Below are 17,775 nucleotides of genomic sequence, written 5' to 3' on the forward strand. Positions count from 1 at the left end.
CCTCTGAAGGGGAGGGGTGAGGGGGGAGCCTGAGCGTTTTTTTTATTTTGTGATTTGTTTTTAGTTTTATCTGGACCAAAAATGCAAGAAAAAGTATCTAAAAAAATAATAATACACGATATATATATAATATATTATATCTATATAGTATAACCGTGATGAAATAATAAAATAATTTAAACAAAATATTAAAGAAAAATGTTTTCCATGTGTTTTATGTTTCTGGTCATATTTGATAATCAGGATTTTATGGCTCATATACATAATATATAGTGTGATATGGGGATCATACTGAGGAGAAAACAGATTCAATTTATTCAAACTGAGCAAAAAAATTAGAATTTAGTTGCAAAATCTCAATTTAAACAGTCCATTTTAGAAAAAGTGTGATGTTTACTGTTCTTTCATTTTTAAATGGAATATAAGTATATTAGGTGAAGAAAGCGAAGTCAAGTTAATTTACTGCATGCAGGTGTAGACTGTTACTGTTGATATCATAAATCACAGTAGTGAGGTCTTACTTGGGTGCGGCGCATGTTTCTGAAATTGTGTTTTTTGAAAAAGTATTTAAACGAGGATAGAAAATGATCAATTTTACAAAACATTTACAAACTTTTTTTTCCTTGCTGACTTCAGCATCAGTGTTATAGAAGCCACTTAATTCTGTCAGAATATAAGGCTCGACAAAAAAAAAAAAAAAAAAATTAAAAAAAAAAAAAAAAATTCAATGAATCCTTTTTGTTTTTTTTAAAGTGACATCGATTCGATATCGATTCTCAAAAGCCGTGAAGCGATCTTTTTTCCGATATTTATTTCAGCAAACATTTAAAAGATGATTTGATAAATGTGAATCTTTTCATTAGTCTCCTCCACTAGATGTCACGCTCTTATTTACCTTATGCAATGTCACAACAGAAAGCCTGTCACTCAGAATGTAACGTTCGCTGACGGACGTTCTGAGGACATTCGTCCGAGCCAGTTTGAGAACGTCCCCGTTATGTAATTTAATCGCAAAATAAATGTAACTGTAGGGGGGCGCGGGGCACACTTTTGAAGATATCGCAGTTGTAACACACGTGGCTTGAATATTTCCACACATGCTAGCATAACAAAATTTACTGTATTTATTAGTTACCGTATCAACATTATCTAGAAATAATGTGCGCCAAAATTCAAAAATCTTTTGAAGATATCGCTAAACATACATTATTTTACCATAGTAAAATTAAAATTCTGGCTTAGGCTAAGTAAAAATGTTTCATCTCAGTTTTTATTATTCATTTAAAATGAGACAAATCTGCTATTATTTTAATCTCCAATCTGTTATTATAAATGCTTTGATAACTAGCAGAAGACACTAACCAGTTTTAAATTCCAGTTGCACAGATGGGGCACATTACACTGCGTTACAATGTGCTATTCTATGACATTAGCGACGTAATTTACACTGACACTATTTACTTTAATGAATTTTAATTAGAAACAACTAAAAACAGGTGAATAAGACGACTCACAGTCAATGTTTAATGTTTAGAAATTATTATTTCAAGACATTTAATTTTTTTTGCTCGTTTATGTGGGCCGTACCAAGCATGTCTTAATTTGTTAATTGTCAAACTCTAAAATCAGATTATTTTAATTCTTAAAAAACGCCATTATTTTATTAACAAAAAAAAAAAGAAAAAAAAACATTAACAAAATATTTTAGTTTGTCTTGTATATTTTTTTACATTTGATCAGATAACATTTTTAAGCTGTCACATGGTCATGTTAAAACGTGCCCCTCAGCTGTTACATTGTACCCCATCTATGGGGCATGTTGTCACATTACACTTCCATTTTTTGAGGGTAAATAAAGAAAAAAAAAAAGTATACACTGTAATTATGAAAACAAAGCGACATATTTGTACTAGACAAGTGTAAATTACTGTGGATAACACTTATAAAAAAAGGGGCGCCCGTAAACTCTGGCCACCCCTGTGGCCACCCCTAGGATGATTTGCAGTGGCAACTATTAATTTAAATCCTAATCTGTTACAGTTAGCCTACTGAGAAAAAAAAGTGTAATTAAAATTACAGTTACTTATGAAAATGTTAATGATTAAAATGAGAGTTACATCTGAATATTTTCACACATATACATATTAAAATATGAGACACCAATGTTTCAGGAGTTGAAGACACAGAATAGACACATGCTTATTCCATAACTGATTTATTTCCTATTTTGGTTTATGTATATGAGTTTTTTTTCCCAAGGCGTTGTAAGATGCCAGTGTTTCCTGTCACAGCTATGCAAAGATTTGTGTACAAAAAACAGTATCATAGCTATTAAACTATATCTTAAAATTTTAAATCTGTATTTAACCTCGAAAAGATCTTAAAGTAAAAAGAGCTACTGAAGTCTGATTTTGAGGTTAATCTTAATTCAAGTGAAGAAGGATTCTGAGGGTTTGTCCACACTAAACGGTAGAAAGTCTGTCAGTTGAGTATCACTGTAACGTTAACCCTGCCTGCTTTTAAATGTTTCAAAATAATTAAAATGTGAAAACAATAGAAATTTAGAAAACTAATCAAAAACTAATCAAATATAATTAGTAACACTATTATAATAAATTAACTGAAACAGTTACACTTCATATTTTTTATTTTTAAATAGGGTAACTTGTAATCTGTAACCTATTACATTTCCAAAGTAACCTTCCCAACACTGGACCTGACACCTTGCAACTCAGACAAAGAGAGTTGACAAAATAAAACTAAAATATAAACCCATATTGGATTTTAAAGGGTATCATTCCTTAAAACAAAATCCCATTTTTAACTGTGATAATAATAGAAAAAAAGTTTTGTTTTGCAGATTTGATATTATTATTATTATTATTTTACTATAGTATAATAGATTTGAATACATTGTAAAATTAAGTTAATGTTAAATTAATAATTTAAATTTCCGGAAAAATAAATTAGGGGTAACTTCTCGAATTAAAAATGTCTTCAAATCAGGAGTCTGTTTTCATCATTTAAACATCAAAATCATGATGTCCTTCAATAATATAATTGAACATCTGGGCTACAATTAGGTTTATGCATTCCCCATGAATGAAGAAAATAAGGTTGCATCCCAGGAGCTCTACAAGAATGTTATAGAGTGATGAATGCAAGGAAACATGAAGAAAACAAAGTGGAAAATAACACAGGTCAGACAAATCAATTAATTCTTTCCATTCATGTAATAAACTGTAAGTCGACAAGAAAAGTTATTTAGGAAATGTATTATTTTAGCTCAAAAAAGATCAAATGAGCACATGATCGAATGACGTCACTGCAGCATGTATCCATGGTAACGCTCAGCTGTGTAATGACAGTTAACGGTCCTCCTGGTGACTGTTTTAACTGAGTTTTCACTTTCGTTGGTCGAAAAGGTATTTATACTTTTATATTTGTAGACATTAATGTTTACATTTTATGAAAAGTTTACCTTTTTAAACGTTTGCTGAAATTTTTCATTTGATTAGGATAAATTAAAATTGTTTTATGCCTTCATCTGATTACCAGAAAAATTTAAAACATAATTTTATATGGCCCTATTATTGTTTAAAAAAGGACCCTATCAAAAAAAAAAAAAAAAAAAAAAAAAAAAAAAAAACGTTTAAAATACAGGCCTGTGGCTCTTTATAAATTCACCATTTGTAAACATGATTTTTACTGTTCATTTTTTAGAAATTTCAGTTGCATTTGTATAAAAACTATATTCACTGATCATACAAAAAAAAATTATATATATAAAAAAATGAGAATCGAATCGAGAGCTTGAGCTTACTTCTGTCTCATTTTGCAGCAAATTTGTCAGATTTTCAGCACATAAATCTTGTCTGCTGACAGAAACACTAAACCATCAGTCCATTAGCTGACAGTACTTTTTGAATCTTTCTTTAGAAGGGAAATGCAGAAAATTCAGTGCTATACATTTAGTAACTTGTGCCCTGTTTTCTTAATAAATAGTACATTTAAATCACAGTGTAATTGCTGCACAGAGTAATGATGATACTAACTGTAGTTTCTCCAGCCTGCATTGTGAACTGCCCAACAGAACACCAAGGTTTTCAACTCCAGAGTCTCCTAGTTCATTCTGACTCAGGTCCAGTTCTCTCAGGTGTGATGGGTTTGATTTCAGAGCTGAAGTCAGAGCTGAACAATCATCAGCTTTTATATCACAAGACCTTAACCTGCATTCAGAGAAAAGGAGACAAATATTTATTTTCATTCTGTTTCAGTTAAAATACCAAAACACTAAATTGTTTGTTGTACATGAATGTTCCTCACCTCAGTCTCTCCAGTTTAAAGCATGGATCCTTCAGTATATCATAAAATTTATTCACTCTTGTGTGGCCGAAGTACATTTCCACTGAGGTCCAGTTCTCTCAGGTGTGATGGGTTTGATTTCAGAGCCTGATCAGGGAAGACACACTGCTTCTCTGTAATTCTGCATTTTACACAGTCTGAAGACAGAAACAGAAAGGACAAAGGTTCAGATCCTTGATGGCCGTCTTATAAAAGAGCCACAGAAGGCATATAGTCAGGGGTGCACATAAGTGGTCCGCAGGTCCAAAATAAAATAAAATAAAAAATGTGCGATATAAATAAGTTCTGACAGCGCATTGTTGTGTACCGATATGGTTGACAGGAATTAATACACAATTACCATTTTAGATCGACAAACTGTAATATATAAGATTTCTTTTCAAACTGAAAGCATGAATCTAGGCTATCCCATGCCGTTTTACAAAGCACAATGCAAAACTGTGACATTCACTCACTGAAGCTCTTTAATCAGCAGCGGCGCTAAATCCGAAAGCGCATATACTTACTTGCCGGCAACCCGCCAAAATAAAAGCCTGCTGATTTTAAGTTTGAGAATGATGAAAACGCTTTTATTTATTTATTTATTTTTAGACGCTTTTATCCAAAGCGACTTACAAACGAGGAAAACAAAGAGCGATTCTTCTTAAAGAGGCAAACAAAGAAAGTAGTAGTAAATATTAGCATTTTATTTTTAAGTTTACTATAAACTAATTGTATTTGTATTTAATACTAGGTCTACCTTTTAGTTTTAATAATATTAATCACACATTATTATTTAGTTTATCATTTTATTTAAAAAAACTAAATAAAGTGCAATAATATTAAAACTATTATTAATTAATTTTTTATAGTAATTAATGGGACACGCTATATGCAGTGTGAGGACAAACCAAATCTCCAGGTTCTCTTATGAGTACCAGGCTGAAAAAAATTATGTGCACCCCCTGCATATAGTCCTCCATATAGTCTTGAGTTGCCATAATTTAACTGTTTTTAATTGTTTTTAAGTTTCAAATGCCAGAAGCTGTTGTTTTCTTCTCATTCATTTTTTAAAAAACTAGAGACATACACTTCTTTGTCTCTCGTCTATTGTTGCAGCACACGTGAATCTCCTAATAATTCTGGCAGAACATGTACACAACCAGAACAGTTTATCAAATACTTTAATTAAACCGATTATTTCCTAGTTACAGTGTGTCTACAACAGACACGACAGCCACAAGTGCTAAAGTGTGTCTACACTGGACACCACAAAGCGACCGTTGAAAATCATTTGAAATTTGTGTCAGTACGTCATAAACAGAACACAGCAGCAGTTTACTGTCAGGAATTTGTCGTGCCGTGCCGCATCCAGTGTAGACAGCATAACAGATTATACTGTATGTTGTCATGTTCAGTGTAGACACAGTGTTAGACAACTATTATTAAGTTAAGAGCAGTAGAGAAAAAGAGTTGCAGTACAGATGCAGTGCTACAGTTTAAATACTGTAAACTAGGCCTGTTTAACTAAAAACAGTGATTTTTAATCTCTCTGTAGCTGCTGTACAGTATTATGATACTAACGCTAGTATTTCCAGTTTGCATTGTGGGTTCATCAGTAGATCACTGAGGTTTTTCACTCCAGAGTCTCCTAGTTTATTCTCACTGAGGTTCAGCTCTCTCAGGTGTGATGGGTTTGATTTCAGAGCTGAAGTCAGAGCAGAACAACCTTCATCTGTCATATAACAGCGTATTACCCTATATGGGGGAAAAGAGGAAAAGCCCCAGAAATAAAACATTCTGTAAAGACACAGAAAGAGAGATCATCTTGACTTCACCAATCACAAAATACACAGGCTCTTTACAATATACAGACTATAAAGTGTCTTTGTTTAAAAAACTGTTGAAGTGATTTTAATCATTTTGATTCTTGTATGTGATGTTACTGACCTCAATCTCTCCAGTTTACAGCGTACATCCTTCAGTGTTTCAGATACATGCTTCATTCCTTTGTTTTCTATTTTATTCTCACTCAGGTTCAGTTTCTCTCAGATGTGAAAGGTTTGAACACAGAGCTAAAGTCAGGACGAGACACTGTTTCTCTGTAATACTGCATCTACGCAGACTGAAGACAGAAAAGAAAAGACAATGAATCAGATCTATGAAGATCAGTTAAGGTTTTGGAGGATTTGGATCTTTTGCCTGACTGTAATTTGTCTTTTGAAAGTCACACATGAATTCTCTTGAACAGAATTTACGTTATGAAGCATTACTTCTATTCCAGATGCAGTTGCTTCTCGTCAATTTTAAGACTGGTTCTTCTATGTCAATGTCACCTTTTGCTCAACGGGGCAAATGTGTTTAGATCTGCTGTTCTCAACTACATACAGCAAGGTTTCCTTATTTAGCTACATTAGTTAACAATTAAACTAATTATGAACAGTACTTCTATGGAGCATTTAAAAAAAAATGTTTTATCTCCTAACATTCTTAACATGAAAAAAGCAACGAAACATTAAAGATTATTCTGATCACCTTTTTTATTCATTAAAGTAGTGCTGTATGTGTGCTTGCTGCAATTTATAAAAAAAAAAAAAAAAAAAACTGTTCCCTGAATTTAAGCAGGACTGAAGGGTTAAGGTGAATGTCAGCTGATAAAGATTGGTGGCCGATCTGTTGGTACTCATTAATTTGCTTTATTCTGAAACAGGCACTAAATTGTTGAAATGTTGCATTTGTGTTTTGAGGAGTTTGTGGTGTTCTGTAAGAAAACATTGCTCTCAACCCTCTACAGTAACTGAAATCATTAATAATGATCCATGATCAGACTGACTTGGCCTACTGTTTAAAGCTAATTGTCATTTTTAAAAATTATTTGTTTTTAATGGCCGGTTTAATTTTAATACTTCACATTGTGAAACCTCTGGCACAAACAAATAAGAAAATAGTTTTATCAAGTACATATTAAATATGTAAGATACTCACATCAGTGTGTTGAGTTTACAGTGTTTATCCTGCAGTAGAGCAGAGATCTGATTCACTCGTGTGTCTCCTAGTTCACGTTCACTCAGATTCAGTTCTCTCAGGAGTAACGGGTTTTTACCCACAATTCCAGTCAAATACTGACAGGCTTCTTCTGCAGCAGGACTTCTCAAAAACCTGGAAAAGATAAAGCAGGATCATTTTAATTCTGAAATAAATATACACTGCCTTAAAAAAACATTGTTGAAACAGAACCATTATTGTTCCTAATGAAAAGCTCGATTTACTGTTTTACTTTGAACATAAAAAGTATGTCAAAAAACAGTGATGTCAAAAAACAGGAACAGTGCAAATGGTCATGAGGTCAGAAGGGCACAAGATCTTTCTAGACCACAGCATGTTTATGAAGAATGGAGACTCATAGATCTGCTGAAGCAGTGATACAGTGTTTTGGAATCTGGACTTGATGGAAATTAAACTACAGTGTTTTCAGAAAAAGTTAGTAACAAACTACTGAGTATCAGCACATGTAGTGGCTCATAATGTCTATTTAAACAGAACTGTAGCTTATACCACAACAATTTGTCACCAACACAACAAAGTACCTCAGATGCACCAAATCAAAGCTTATTGTATTACTGAAATAGTATTATGTATGAATATTTAGCCTGCATTTGTAATTTATTTGGTATCATCTCATCACATCTCACCTCAGTGTCTTCAGTGAGTAGTTTGGATCCTGTAGTAAATCACTGAGCTGCTTCACTCCTGATTGTCCAGGATCATTTCCTATGAGATCCAGCTCTATCAGGTGTGACGGATTTGATCTCAGAGCTGAAGCCAGAGCTTTATAACCTTCTTCAGTCATAAAGACTACAACGCAACGGTTTGGAAAAAAAAAAATAAGTTTCAAATAATAATTAAAGACAAAAAGTATCACTTATGTGATTATTATAGAATTAAAAACATTTCTTACGGTTAAAATAAAACTTTATTATGAAAAAAAATGTTACATGCAATCAATGAGTAATTCAACTCACCTGAGTTTCTGCAGTGTGCAGACTTTTGTATGAGTTTTAATCCATTCTGGGAGTTTTCTTTATTCCTGAATCCTGCAGATTATTGTTGCTCATGTCAAGTTCTTTCAGACTGGAGTTTGATCTCAGGACTGTAGCGAGAGCTGAACAGCTTTCCTCTGTTAGACCGCACTTATGCAGCCTAGAATGATAAACATGAGAGAGAATTTATAAACATGAAATATCTGGTGCCAACATTCAGTCTCTGAGAAATCAATCACTGGGAAATACTGTTATGTCACCTGATTAAGATTAATCTAAAATAATAAAATGAAAAACAACACTCACTGAAGAGTTTTGAGTTTTACAGTGTTTATCCTGCAGTAGAGCAGTGATCTGATTCACTCGTGTGTCTCCTAGTTCATGTTTACTCAGATTCAGTTCTCTCAGGAGTAGCGGGTTTTTACCCACAATTCCAGTCACATACTGACAGGCTTCTTCTGCCTGCAGGACCCAAAAAACCTGGACACAACAGAAGTACACGGACATTAACTGCCATATGATGATTATTGCAATCTTGTTTTTAAAGGGTTTTAAAAGGTCTTCACTCAACTTTTGCATTTTACTATTTTAATAACACTTACCTAAGAGTTTTCAGTGTTTTAAATGAAAACACTGAAAAAATGGTGGATCCCTTTTGTAAATCAATGAGCTCCTTCACTCCTGATTGTCCAGGATCATTTCCTGTGAGATCCAGCTCTGTCAGGTGCGAGTTTGATTTCAGAGCTGAAGCCAGAGCTTTATAACCTTCTTCAGTGATACTGCAGTTTGAAAGTCTGCAAAAACATAAAGCTTAAATTTAAATAAATTTTAACATTTAAATTTAACATTGTGTTTCAAATTAATTTAAATTGCTTGCTGCACAATATTCTGAGTCACAATATATAACTAGACCCCACCAGAGAATAAAAAAATAATTAAAAAACCAAAAATAAAAATAATAATAATAAAAAATGACATTAAACAAACATGTACTTTGTAGTTTTTTTTTTTTTTTTTTTTTTTTTTTTTTATGGACTACAGCCACCCATCTCACTTTCCATCTGGGAGAAAACTCTCTCAACCACCACCGAGTCAGAATAACATCTTTGGAGTTTGTCACTGTTCAAACCTGGTAGAACGTGATTGCAATTCCATCACCATCAAACATTCGAACCATCAAGACTTTCATCCAAGACTGCATCCAGACACTCATTCAACGGCCAAGGCAATGCAAGTATCATACATTTAACTAAATGGAATCAGAGGTTTAGAATAAGCTGTAGAGCCCATCTACAGAAAACGGTGTTGATGTATACACTCAGGTGGTTAACTGACTCCTTTTCATAGCTTCATCTCCTGTTTCATTCAGTCTCGTGTGCCCACCCCCACTCCCCCATGTATGTTTGAATGTATGTTTGTTTGCTTACACTAGTTTTGTGTTAGCGTTTAGATAATAAAAGTTTTGTGCACAAATTACATAGGTGTTCTGACTGTCACTGCTTTCATATAATGTCCCCTTAACAAGCCGATCTTGTTACATGCTCTACTGCATTAGTACTTGAAAGAAAGTTATTTTCTGTTGGCCACAAAAATATTATTTTTAGAGTTGATATGAAATTACAGTGATAATGCTTGCTGGACGAACAGATTAGTTGGATGGTAATAATATTCTGCTACAGTTACTACTGACAGCTGATATAAATAACTGTAATCAATTATACTTAATAGTAATTATTTGCTACATTTATTTTATTTCTCATTCAATCAAAAAAAAAAAAAAACAAAAAAAAAAAAAAAAAAATTAGTTTTAATTTTAGTTTTACCTAGAGATAATACCACTGTTATGTTTTTTCACCTCTGGAAGCAACCATTTTCAATAAATATATAATGTTAAGTGTAGGCAATGTTGAAATGCACTCACTTTAATATCTTTAGCTTAGATTTCTTCAGTCCCTCACAGATCTCTTTGACTCCTGAGTCCAGCAGACGGCTGTTGTTCAGGTTCAGCTCTTTCAGGATGGTTTTGGAGGAGAGAACAGTAGCTAGAACTGAACAGCTTTTCTCTGTCAGCTCACAATTATTCAGCCTGAACACAAAAACAACATTATTTATTATTCAGCACATATTCAGCACACATCAGATCATCAGGTCTTCATATTTACTCACACATCTGACTGACAGTACTTTATACTGAACAAAACAAAGTTTCAGTTTATAAATCTGTTCACTTACTTTCATTTTCTCCACTTTGCTTATGAGAGTCCATCAAAAGAGCAGAGAGTTTCTCTCCATCCAGGTCTCCTAATTTATCTTCACTCAGGTCCAGTTCTGTCAGAAGTAATGGACTTTTACCCAGAACTTTAGTGAGATACTCACACGCTTCCTGTGCAAGCAGGACTTTTCAAAAGCCTACAGGAAGAGAACATTAAAAAAAAGGTAAATTAGACAAATCTTGTTAGAATTGTATGCCTTTTGCAGCCTATTGTGATACATATTTAATATTACCCGTTTTTGCAGAATAGCAATTCAGTAAATTACTCTTCATGTCAGTCTAATTCTGCATTTGCTTTATTATGTCACATTTAACTAGTTGCACACATCTGAATATGTCTTTCGCTTATTTTGAAATACTAAAAGGCTCTTATTACCTGAGAGTCTTTAATTTACAGCATCCACTCCGCAGTAGTAAATCAATGAGACCCTGCACTCCTGATTGTCCAGGATCATTTTCTGTGAGATCCAGGCTCGATCAGGTTTGAGGTTGACTTCAGGAGACTTTGACTTCTGGGCAGGTCCAGCAGGCGGCTGTTGACCAGGCTTATCTCTTTCAGGATGGTTTTGGAGGAGAGAGAACGGCAGCTAGAAGACGAAACAGCACTTTCTCTCTGTCAGCTCACAATTATTCAACCTTAACACAAAAAACAGCATTTTTTAATATCCAATACATATTTAACACACATCAGATCAACAGATTTTCATATTTGCTCACACATGTCACTGACAGTCTTTTTGTGCAATCATAATAGAAGTTAGGATGGCATAAACTCATGTTCACTCTCACTTTATTTTCTCCACTTTTGCTAAGTGCAGAGGTCATTAAGTGCAGAGAGCTTCCTGACCATCAAGGTCTCCTGATTTATCTTTCACTCAGATCCAGTTCTTGACAGAAGTAATGGACTTGTACAGAGAACTTCAGTGAGATACTTTCACATGCTTTCTTTTGCAGCAGGATCTCTTTTTCAAAAACCTACAGGAAGTAGAACACAATTCTTAGATGAGATATTCTTGTTGTAATTTCATCCTGCTTTACGGGTGGGTTCAGCAAACACAGATCATCCCCACTAATATGTTTTCATATCAAGTCTATTACTGTGTTGATGTGACTTTCGGTTTTAGTTGTTGGAGTTTGGGTGGTTTCAAAAGCATTCCTTTTGGGTTTAGCTGTACACTGTAAACCCAATGCTTTCACAGAAGGCTTTATACAGAATTTATTAAATTAATACAAGATATTTACTTTAATGAATATTTTATAGATCTCAAATATATTTCTCATTTTGTACACTTTAAAGAGAATCTGTTATTAGTCAATGTACACTTACTTTTTTTGGTATGTGAAAAATCGACATATGTTCAGAGACATTATGTGATGTTTAAGAAATATTTATTGGATTTATGTAAAATAGAATTACTTTAATTTATTGGTAATTGCTTAAATTTGTTTACAGTGTGAGGAATTATAAAATCTGTACTGTTTTGAATAAAAAAGCAGTAGAAGTGTAGCAACTGATTGCATTATTAATGTGCTGTTGAGTTTATGAGCTGATGCAAACAAATTGTTATAAATCTGATCCTTATTAAATTGGTCCATGTTGGGGTGGAAATTGTATCTCTTTTGTCATTTGAATTTTTTATTTTAATATTGAGTGTAGAAAATGAAGCTTGAAACTCCATTTACTTTAAATATTTTGTGAGAAAACTAAAACAAAAATTCAAAGATCAAACCGTGCTGTCATCGGTTCTTCTGCAGTTCTCTGTGACAAAATACTAGTCCTCTACTGCTGCAGTTGTGAGAGGATTTTAACCAGTTTTTATTGTAACTTGTTTCATCTCTTTTTCATCAAATAACCAGACTGTAGATGACTCGACACACACACACACACAAACAATTTGTCTATAGGTGTACATTTTAAACACTTAAAATATTTCAAAGCTATATTATTTTTTAACTGTATTGTTGTGCAGTGCAATTCATTTAAAGATTCACTTTTCGTCATGAAGAGGAAGAAATTTTGCCAGAAAATTGTCTCCAGGTATAAAACAAGACTTTTAAGATAGAAAATGACTTGAAATTACGATTATATAACCAGAGAAGATGGCAGCAGGATCACTCATCAGCTCGGTAGCCATTTTCCCTCCCAGTTTTATCACATCTTGCTCTTGGATTTATTATAAAATGACTATTATACCAAAATCTTGTACTTTTACTCGAACTAAGGTATGAAAAAAATAAGTTAATTATCCATGGTAGAATAATTAAGTAATAATGCATTAAATATTTTATCTTTAACTGTAGAGAAGCTGTTATATATTCAGCCAAAAACAGACTTGTTGGCTGCTGTAGTTTTGTTACTCTGAATTTTATTTCCTGCATCACTTAATGCACAGCTCTATTTTCATACCGGCTTGTCGATACAGTTCATTCTGTATCCATTCCTACTGGTATTTATCACTGTCAATAATAGCAATGATTCGTGTAACAGATTTAGCTTGATTCAGTCATAATGTTTTTACACTCATGTTTGTCATTCCTGAAACGGTATAGGCCAGGGGTCAGCAAAAAACAATTTTGCCACACAGGGATGGCAGGCCAGAAAATAGTCAAAGGATAATTTAAGAAATTATTTGATGAAAAAATGCAACTAGCATTGCCTGTGACAGGATGTGTTACATTATCTTTTGTAACTGATGATAGTCAGCTGTTACTCTTGTGTTAAATCCTGAAGTAAGACAGTCATTAACAAAAAGCCACATTTGTGCAGCTGATTGTCCAGCGGAGTATGTGGTAGCGGAGTGAAGCATCCAGCAATTTCCTCCTCGCGCACTCAGGGTACTTAATAATCATGCCACTCGGTTCACTATTACTCCGCTCCCTCTCCGCTCACCTGCAGAAACAATTCACTCTATGCTAAAGAGGTATGGTTGAAGTATGTTTGAGAATATCACAGTTCTGTTGACAATGTATATTAAAAAATAAAATAATGGGATTAGCTCTAAAGTGGCTTATTGGAACACTAGTGTACAAACTTTTTTCCTTTACTCATACGACAAACTAACTTTGGTTGTCCCAGCATTAAAAAAGGTATAACTGCTGCTTTCTGCCATGCAAATTTTGTTTGTGATGAAATAACAGTGCGTTTTAGATCAGTTATTTTTACCTATGGATAGATGCATTTCTTGCAGATTTCTGCTCATTGAGAGTGGATACAGATGAGTAGCACTGTAAGATTACATCAGAGAGTACCCAAAATTCCTCAAGTAAAAGTACTTTTTTTAAGTATTTACTTAAGTAAAACTAAAAGTAATAGTCTGAATAGTTACTTGAGTAAGAGTAAAAAAGTATCAGATAAAAAAAAACTGTTCAGGTAGTTAGTTACTAGTTACTTTGGATCATATACTGTATATCTATAGTCTATTTTTATTTAGATATATAGATATAATTTATGAATGCTGCAGAGAGATTTTTAACAAATAACAGAAAACGGGATCACATAACACCTTTATTGTTATCCCTTCACTGGCTACGTGTTAGATACAGAATACAATATAAGGTGTTGATGTTTGTTTTTAAAGCAGTACATGATCAAGCTCCTGAGTACATAAAAGATATGTTAATTCCTTATCAGTCTCAACGTCACCTTCGTTCCTCTCGGAATATGCTCCTAACCGTCCCACAGTCTCGCTCGAGGCGTAGTGGAGGCCGCGCTTTTTCTGTTGCGGCTCCTGCACTTTGGAATGTGTTGCCACTATCCCTAAAAACCTCATCAGGCACGGATATTTTTAAAATGGAATTGAAGACTTATTTATTTAATCAAGCTTTTGGCGTTTAATTAGGTCTGAGAACTGTGAGTGATTTGTTGTTTGATTCTCTTGTGTCTTGTTTTAATGTAATTAATGTTTGTATGTATTTTTAGAGTTATTGATCAGCCTACCTATGGACAGCACTTTGGTCCATTCTAATGGTTTTGAAAGTGCTTTATAAATAAAAGTTGAGTTGAGTTGAGTAAGTATGTATATATCTTTTTTTTAGCCTTTACTCCAGTCTTCAGTGTCACATAATCCTTCAGAAATCTTTCCAATATGTAGCTTTCATTCATCAAAGAATCCTAAACAAAATGTCACATGTTCCAAAAAATATTAAGCAGCAAAACTGTTTCCAGCACTGGTAATAAATCAATATATTAATATCAATTATACACTATGTATTATATATGTATAAATAACCTCTGACATGGAGAAGAGTGAAAACTCCTCACACGACGGCTAAGTTACCAGACATCTGAACATAACAAACCAAATGCACAGTGACGGGTCTTCTTCTGTCTGAACTTAAAAAAAAAAACAAAACTACAAGTGTAAATATTGTGGAAATATCAATATTAATTGTGTCTAGTCGAAGGCATTCCTCCTGGAACAGAGCTAACGCAGTTTTGGAGGGTATTCATTTCATACTCTTGTGACAAAACTTATTTAATGTAAAAAAATTTTACATTGTATTTAATTTTAAAATTAACACGCCCAAAAAACTGGGTAATGTAAGTGGTATCGTAATTGTAATTGACAGTACACTATTCGTGTTAATCTACAAAAATCTTCATTGCTAGCAAACAAAGCCTTTTCAGATTTGCTTTCAAATGAGGGGTAGATCCAAAGCCACATCTTCAATGCTCTTGATTTTCTTAAACTTGTTACAACTCTTAATGAGAACCACTTCGACGCGCTCAGCTCGTGTGGCAGGGAACTGAACGAATCATTCAAACTGATTTGCAAACCAATTCAATGGTTTGCCAGCTGGTTTGATCAAGCCTTTGAACAGAATTAACTCAAAAGAATGAATCATTCGCGAATGGGCATCGCTCATTGCTCAGAGAAAAGTAGACGGCACGTTTGGAATAAACTGAAGCATTTATAACTTGTATTGCATTAAGATAAAGTAACAAGAGGAGTGTCGCCCACAATAAAGTAGTAAAAGTACAGATTTTTCACTACAAATGTACTTGAGTAAGAGTAAAAGTACCCATATTTAAATATACTCCAAAAGTATTAGTTACCCCAAAAAATTTACTCAAGTAAATGTAATGAAGTTAATGTAACTCGTTACTACCCACTTCTGGATTACATTTGTTTGAATGAATTATTGAGAGAGCGACTGCGTGTGAATAAGTGTTGTAGCACTTGTTTAAATCATGCTTTCAGATGAAAATATTCAGTATTTTAGGGAAAGGAAAAAAACAAATTCCTTGAGAACTATAAAGCCGCCATGCCATTACGCCATCATAGCCTTAGGGCTTTTTACATTCTTTTTGATTTGAGTGATCCATCTCATCAAGCTAGATAAATATGTTTAACATGTTAATTTTGCTAAATATGCACACACATTGGCATAAATTGTACTCATGATGGAGCGGTGGTGAAGCACTCTAGGAGCAAGTGAAAACCACAATGCTCCGAGTTTTAAAAAAATCCACTCCTCGCTCCAATCAAAATCACACCACTCCACTCAAACTGTTGCTTTCATCATGACAGATCTGTTTCAGAACCAGCCACTATCAAAGCAATCTGGCTGCGGGTCAGATATTATTGCTGGCGGGCCAGTTTCGTCTATTAACAAAATAAATATCATAAAAAAAAAAAAAAAAAAATCAAGCTATCATTTCATAATCTGAGCCCCAAGCAGCCACTTGTCTGTTTTGCTAAGCCTGTACCAGTGTTAATATTACATGTATATACAATGTTTAATTTTTAAAAATGATTAATTTAAAAACTAGTCAAAACAATATATAGCTGACTGATTATTGATGTTACATTGAAGCATCTTTAAAAAGCAGTTACCAATTAAAGTATTTAAAGTTTTAAATTACCTGATGGTCTTGATTATAGGCTCCTGTAGTTAAATCACTGAGCTGTTTCACTCCTGATGGTCCAGGATCATTTCCTGTGAGATCCAGCTCTATCAGGTGTGAAGGGTTTGATCTCAGAGCTGAAGCCAGAGCTTTATAACCTTCTTCAGTGATACTGCAGTCTGAGAGTCTAGTTTAAAATAAAAATAAATGTTTAAAACAATAATAATAAAAAAAATCACTTAAAAACAGTTTTATATCATAAAATAATTAAATGTACTTTCTCTTATAAGTAAAGAAAAATGCATCATTTGACAAAGGCATGTTTTTCTTGTTTATTCCTGTGTGCTGTCTTTAGTAATTTTAACTTTGATCAAAAGATTATGTTATGATTAAAATAAAACAATGATTCACCGAGCTCACCTGAGTTTTTGCAGTGCACATTTTGTATTTTCTAATCCGTTCTGGAGTTTCTTCACTCCTGAATCCTGCAGATGATTGTTGCTCATGTCAAGCTCTTTCAGACTGGAGTTTGATCTCAGGACTGTAGCAAGAGCTGAACAGCTTTTCTCTGTTAGACCACAACCATGCAGCCTAGAATGATAAACATGAGAGAGAATTTATAAACATGAAATATCTGGTGCCAACATTTCTCTGAGAAATCAATCACTGGGAAATACTGTTTTGTCACCTGATTTAAGATCAATCTACAATAATAAATGAAAACAACACTCACTGAAGAGCTTTGAGTTTACAGTGTTTATCCTGCAGTAGAGCAGAGATCTGATTCATTCGTGTGTCTCCTAGTTCACGTCCACTCAGATTCAGCTCTGTCAGGAGTAACGGGTTTTTACCCACATTGATCACATACTGACAGGCTTCTTCTGCTGCAGGACCCAAAAACCTGGACACAGGAGCAGTAGACTGACATTAACTGCCATATGATGATTTATTGCAATCTTGTTTTAAAAGGTCTTCATCCTTCAAAGCTTATAAATGTCTTTTTGATGGTTTAATTCTTTTCCAGCAAACTTTTGCATTTTACTATTTTAATAACACTTACCTCAGAGTTTTAAATGAAAATGATGTAAACCACCATCCCTTTTGTGAATCAATGAACTCCTTCACTCCTGATTGTCCAGGATCATTTCCTGTGAGATCCAGCTCTATCAGGGGTGAAGGGTTTGATCTCAGAGCTGAAGACCCGGCTTTATAACCTTCTTCTGTGATACTGCAGTCTGAAAGTCTGCAAACATAAAGCTTAAATTAAATAA

The 17,775-nt window shown here is 33.7% G+C and overlaps 2 long non-coding RNA genes and 1 pseudogene across 2 annotated transcripts; all 3 read right to left on the reverse strand.

The window, feature by feature from the left end:
• Positions 1 to 4,108: 4,108 nt before the first annotated feature.
• Positions 4,109 to 4,449, reverse strand: LOC122144940. Its single transcript, XR_006159970.1, has 2 exons — positions 4,327 to 4,449; positions 4,109 to 4,229 (listed from the first exon to the last, which is right to left on the reverse strand). It is a non-coding gene; the product is annotated as an uncharacterized LOC122144940 (long non-coding RNA).
• Positions 4,450 to 4,456: 7 nt separating this feature from the next.
• Positions 4,457 to 17,775, reverse strand: part of LOC109047496 — a 46,409-nt pseudogene continuing 33,090 nt past the window's right edge.
• Positions 9,009 to 17,296, reverse strand: LOC122144946. The gene is made up of 3 exons (XR_006159980.1): positions 17,238 to 17,296; positions 16,925 to 17,095; positions 9,009 to 9,178 (listed from the first exon to the last, which is right to left on the reverse strand). It is a non-coding gene; the product is annotated as an uncharacterized LOC122144946 (long non-coding RNA).

The sequence above is a fragment of the Cyprinus carpio genome, unplaced genomic scaffold (genome assembly GCF_018340385.1).
Source record: "Cyprinus carpio isolate SPL01 unplaced genomic scaffold, ASM1834038v1 S000006809, whole genome shotgun sequence".
Lineage (NCBI taxonomy): Eukaryota > Metazoa > Chordata > Actinopteri > Cypriniformes > Cyprinidae > Cyprinus > Cyprinus carpio.